Source organism: Durio zibethinus, chromosome 12, assembly GCF_047325235.1.
Source record: "Durio zibethinus cultivar Kanyao isolate XHJ-2024 chromosome 12, ASM4732523v1, whole genome shotgun sequence".
Classification (NCBI taxonomy): domain Eukaryota; kingdom Viridiplantae; phylum Streptophyta; class Magnoliopsida; order Malvales; family Malvaceae; genus Durio; species Durio zibethinus.
In genome coordinates, this window is record NC_143173.1 from 15,902,760 (window position 1) to 15,908,759 (window position 6,000).

The following is a 6,000-nucleotide window of genomic DNA, read 5'->3' on the forward strand; positions in this document are numbered from 1 at the left end:
GAGATCAAATTATTAATAAATTTCATATTTATAATGTTAATGTTCTAATTGTATTAAATTTATATTCTATATATTTTTTTAAATAATTTATTGAATGAAATTAAACTTATGAACTTTTATTGGAATTAGAATATAGATATTATGAAATATGAAAATATTTACTTGAATTTAGTTAGATGGATTGAATCACAAAGATTTGAAGTAATGCTATTTTATAAAATTTGATAATTTAATAATATTCATCCATTTTTTTAATTTAAATGGTATTACTTATAACAAAATAAAAAATTTATAATTCAATTTCATGCAATAAAAAAATCAACAAATTATTTCTATTTTTAAAAAAATTTGAAACTTATTTATTAATGATCAAATTGTAGATTTTCAAAGTTGAATAATTAAAATAAAAACTTTTTTAAAAGTTAAGTGAATAATTTTTTTTTTCAAAAATTAGAGTATTATGCTAGCAGTATCATGTGGCTTGTATGAGACACAGTAGTGTCATGTGGCACTTAACAACTAATGTGGTATTGTTATATCTGTAGTTAGAGATTGAAGTTGAGTTAAAAAAATATTAACTCAAATTTAAATAATTAAATTGAAAAATTAAAGACCATTTTAAAATGATTCTTAAAGTTTGATGATTATTCTATATTTTATAAATTTCCTAAATAAATAGAAATGCTGTGCATTTTAAAATAAAATAAATATTCTATTTAAAAAACACAAATAGTTAAAATGCTTGAATATATTGTAAGAACGAGCGCTTTTATACAAAAGTATTTATTGAGTAAATTTTTAATTAACTATTAAAATTTTTTGTAAACCAAAATATTAACAATGAACTATTAACAATGGAAACTAAAATATTAACAAATTTCATATTTCATAATGTCATTGTTCTAATTACATTAAATTTATGTTATCTATTTTTTTAATATTTTATTATATGAAATTAAAATTATGACATTATAAAATATGAAAACACTTACTTAAAATTATTTGGATAAATGAATCACAAAAATTTGAAGTAATACTATTTTAACAATTTCGGCAGTTGAATAATATTCATCAAAATTTCAAATTAAATGGTATAATTACAATATAATAAAAATTTATAAATTAATTTAATGCAATAAAATATTAAATACTTATATTTTTTAAACATTTTAAAAATTTATTTGTTAGTGATTAAATTACAAATTTTTAAAATGATCAGAATAAAAATTTTAAAAAAATTAAAAAATTAAATTTTTTAATTTAAAATACCACGTCAACAATATCATATAATTTGTCAAATCTATCATAACGTTATGCAACACATGATAAGCATGACATTATCATATTAGCATGCAATTAGATATTAATAATTGAGTGAAAAAATAAATAAATTTAAGTGATTAGATTAAAAAAATTTAAACTTAAATTAAAACTTAAACTTGGATGATTATTTGTGTATTTTGCAATTTTCCTCCAATGAATAGAAATGTGGTGCATTTTAAAATAAAATAAATATTGAATAATATATATTTATTTTTTACGTTGATATTTTAAGAACGATTGCATTTATAAAAATTCATTTTTATGTAATTTTTAATTAATTATTAAATTTTTTATTCTTTTAAATTCCATCAATTTATTAATTTATTTTGTTATAATTTTCCTAATAGAAAATTTTAAGTATATTAATTAATAAAATAAAATAACAATATATTTTTTTTTAAATAAGAAAAAACTATATATAAAAATATAATAACTTTATAACTTTTATGAGATTTAATTTAATAATAATTTTAATAACCCATTTACAATTAATTACTAATAAATTACAATATAGTAAAAATTCGTTACTGATAAAAATGCATCGAAATTTCACAATCAATTTTACAAAAAGAAAATGAGTCGCCCTTTTTTAAACCAAAAACCAATTAAAATTACTTATAAATGTAATTATGAGTTATAAACTTACTATCTTAATAAAAAACCTAAAACATTTCATGAAATCATAATTTTTGAAAAAACAGTGTAGTCTTCAAAAAAAATTTTTCATTTTTATGATATCCTGTATTCAAATTTACTTATTTAGTTGAAAAAAACCACATATATTAAATTTTAAATAATTATTATAATCTATTTAGTATACATGATAATAACTTAAATAATCAAAATTTTAATTAAAAGAGATTATTTAATATATTTTTTGTCAAAAAATACTTTAAATAATCTCTTACCAAAAATAAAATTAAGTTATTCAAGATATTTATGGTAAAAAATACCTTAAATAGTTCTTTTTAATTAAAAATTAAAAAAAGATTATTTAAGACACTTATAGTAAAAAATGTTTTAATAATTCATTTTAATTTTTTTCATTATTCAATATATTTTTGCTCATAAAACACCTTGAATAATTCTCTTTAAAAAAAAAAACACTTTAAATAATCTCTTCATAAAAATTAAAAGTGTTTAGAGATTATTCAATGTGTTTTTATCCATAAAACACTTTGAATGATCTTGTCTCTTTTTTTTTTTTCAAAAAATATTTTGAATAATTCATTTTAAAAAATTGAATAGGGTTAAATCAAGATATTTCTGGCTAAAAACATCTTAAACAATTTCTTTCAATTTTTATGAGAGAATTATTTAAGTTATTTTTGATAAAAAATATCTTAAATAATCTAAAAAAATACGAGGAAATTATTTAAGATATTTTTTACAAAAAAATCTTGAATAATCATTTACAAAAACTTGAATGAAAGTTATTCAAAACGTTTTTTGACAAAAAATATATTTAATAATCTATTCGTAAAATTTTTTAAAAATTATTCAAAACATTTTTTTATCAAAAACTCTTTAAATAACTCATTTAATTTTTTATAAAGTATTAATGAAAGGATTTTTTTTACCAAATGTCATATATAAATTAAAATTTTTATTAGCAAAAACTTACAATTAACTTGTATTTATTTTTAGATATATTTTTTAAAATGATAATAATAATTTCATAATTTTTAACCAAATCAAATTAAAAAAAACACTTACTTTTTTTTTTCAAAATCTTAAAATAACATAAAAAAATATAAAATTTTTATTTCAGGACTTTAAATACTATTAAAAACTTGTTAATTTTTAAAAAAAAATTAATTATTTTAAATTAAATGTTAAAACTAAATACTTGACAATAAAAAAAAAAAGTGAATTCGTAGAACCAAACGTTCGGTTATTATATTATATTTCCTTTTATTATTAAATGAAAAAAGTTTCAATTAAAAAATAAATTACTGATTAGTGATTATATCAGTAACGTACCAAAATTTAGAGAGAAAATATTTTGTCAGAGATTTTTTTGTGTCATTTTCTTTGAAAGTATCGATGTTGAAAAGTACGGCCATGGGCACAGTAAGTGATTATTATTTTTCCGAACAGTGGGCCAAAAGTGCATTATTATTTTTTCAAATAGTGGCCAAAACCTTTCTTATGAAATGATATGTCAAAAGATTTTGAGAATCTTTGGTCTTTTATATTTGACCGTCTTAAAAACGTGTCTTCCGTGAATCAATATTTTGTGGTTAGCTTCAATTTACAGAGACTATAAAACTGTCTGTTTGTCGGTGAAGATTTGTTTGGGGAATCTTTTTACATTTATAGTAGGACCTACGTGATTATGAAACAATTCAAATTTGTCCTAATTCATTCGTCTTCACATAACAAATAATAATAATAATAATAAGAACTTTACTTTTTTTTTCAAGGGTGACGTATAAAATAGAGCAAACAAACAAGAAGTTATGAACATTTTAGAGAAGCATTAGTAATTTGATACTTAAATTATATTATTTTTATCATTTTAGAATTTAAAAATAATGATTTAATCAAAATTCTGTTATGATAAAAATTGATAATAAAAATGTGAAATGTGTCCTATCATTTTATCAAAAATTTAATTTTAAAATTAAAACAAAATAAAAAGTAAAAATTAAAAATAGAAAATAAAATAAAAATTAATCATTAATTTTTTACATGCTTATTTTTATTAAATTCTTTAGTTTGAAATTTAAAAAATAAAATAAATCAAAAATTTTATCCAACTTATTTAAGGTAGAAACAATTTTTTAAAAAATAAGAGATTTTAGCAAAACATTCGTATTTGTATAAAAAATTATAAAACTAATAAAAAAAAAGCTCATTATTCAAATTGACTTAATTATCATCAAACAGTCATGTAAATTTAATATGAATATTTAATGGAAGAGTTTCTAATGAAAAATTTAAAATATTTATTAAAATATTTTTTCAATTTTGGCATTTATTTATTTCTATTAATATTTTAATGTTATTATATAAAAAAAATCAGTGAAACTCAACAAAAAGATAAGTAAATATTAAATAATCATATAAAATTATTATTATTTTTTTAACCTTTAACAAAATATTTATTTTCTAATAACAAATTATATTAAACATACAAAAAGAATAAAATATTTTAATTGCAATACGTTGTTTAAATATAACATATTTTGAAGAGTCTTTAAAGAAAATAAAAAAAATAATATTTTTGAGTTTTAAGTCATTTATTATTAATTTAAAATTACTTGTACTCAACTTTTTTCTTTTTTTATAATTAAAATGATGATAAAATCAGTTATAAAAATTTATGAGTTATTTGTATAAGTAACACTTATTGTTTAGGCTTTCATTTTTTAATATTTTTTATTTAAATCAATCTTAATTATTTACTTTGTACTAGTAAATCATTGCTCTTATAATATTGTTTATATAAAAATATTAAAAAATACTTTAAATTTTAAAGGCCACTACATAATTTACGGACTCATCACAATAGTTTGATGATAAAATAAATCTATATGAACAATGATATCAATAATATCTAATAAAAATTTTTGAAATAAAAAATATTTTTAAAGAAAAGCACAAAAACTCAAAATCTATAATAAATTATCAAAGAATGAAATTATTAAGCACTTAGTTAAACAAATGTAAAAAATCATAAACTACGAACAAAAAATATGTCATGAAATATTTATACATTTATTATAAGAAAGGTAATTTAATTCATACCCGATAGGTTTCAACCTTATCCATCTTTTAGGATTCTTTTTAAATAAAATATTAGATTGAGTCAGATAATAAAAAATAAATATTAATATCAGATTTTAGACAAATCGGATCAGATCCCATATATATAAAATTTTATTTTTAATTAATTAATTATATATATTATATTTATTTAATTTTATATTTATATATAAAAAATATTTTATTAATTTTAGGTCAAATCAGATACGATTTTATATAATGTTGAATATAATTGAGTTCGGTTCAAAGTAAGCAAAAATTTATCTTAATCCGACCTGTTGTCATCTATTATTTATTAAGCTTATTTTTAATGACAGTATTAGTAAGAAAATAAATCATATCATTTGCATCAATTACCTTATATTTATTTTTATTTTTTACAATAGAATTTTTTTAATATAATATAAACCTTTTTCGTGAATTTTATTTTTAATTGATTACATTGTGACCCCAAAAAATAATAATAAATATAAAATTTCTACATAAGTAAAAAAAAGTAAAATAAATAAAAAATAAAAACATAAATATAATAAAAATAAATGTGTTTATATACTTTTTTGTCAACCAACATCATTTATACACTAACACATTGCTTAATCTTACAATTATAAACAACTCACAATCGACAATCACAAAAATTTAATTACCCAATCATTTTTTTCAAAACTCAATTTAGCAATGATAAGATATTTTAATTGGCTAAAAGTAATCTTTAAAATAAATAAAACCATGATCATGACAAAACATAAGAAATAATAAAAACATAAACACGAAAAATATATATCAATCAACTAAAACACATGAAATGCTAAATAAAAAATCATAGATTATGATTAAATAATAAAAATTATTAAGTAAAACACAATAAAAAAACCTCGTGACAGAGAAAATAAAATATAATACATA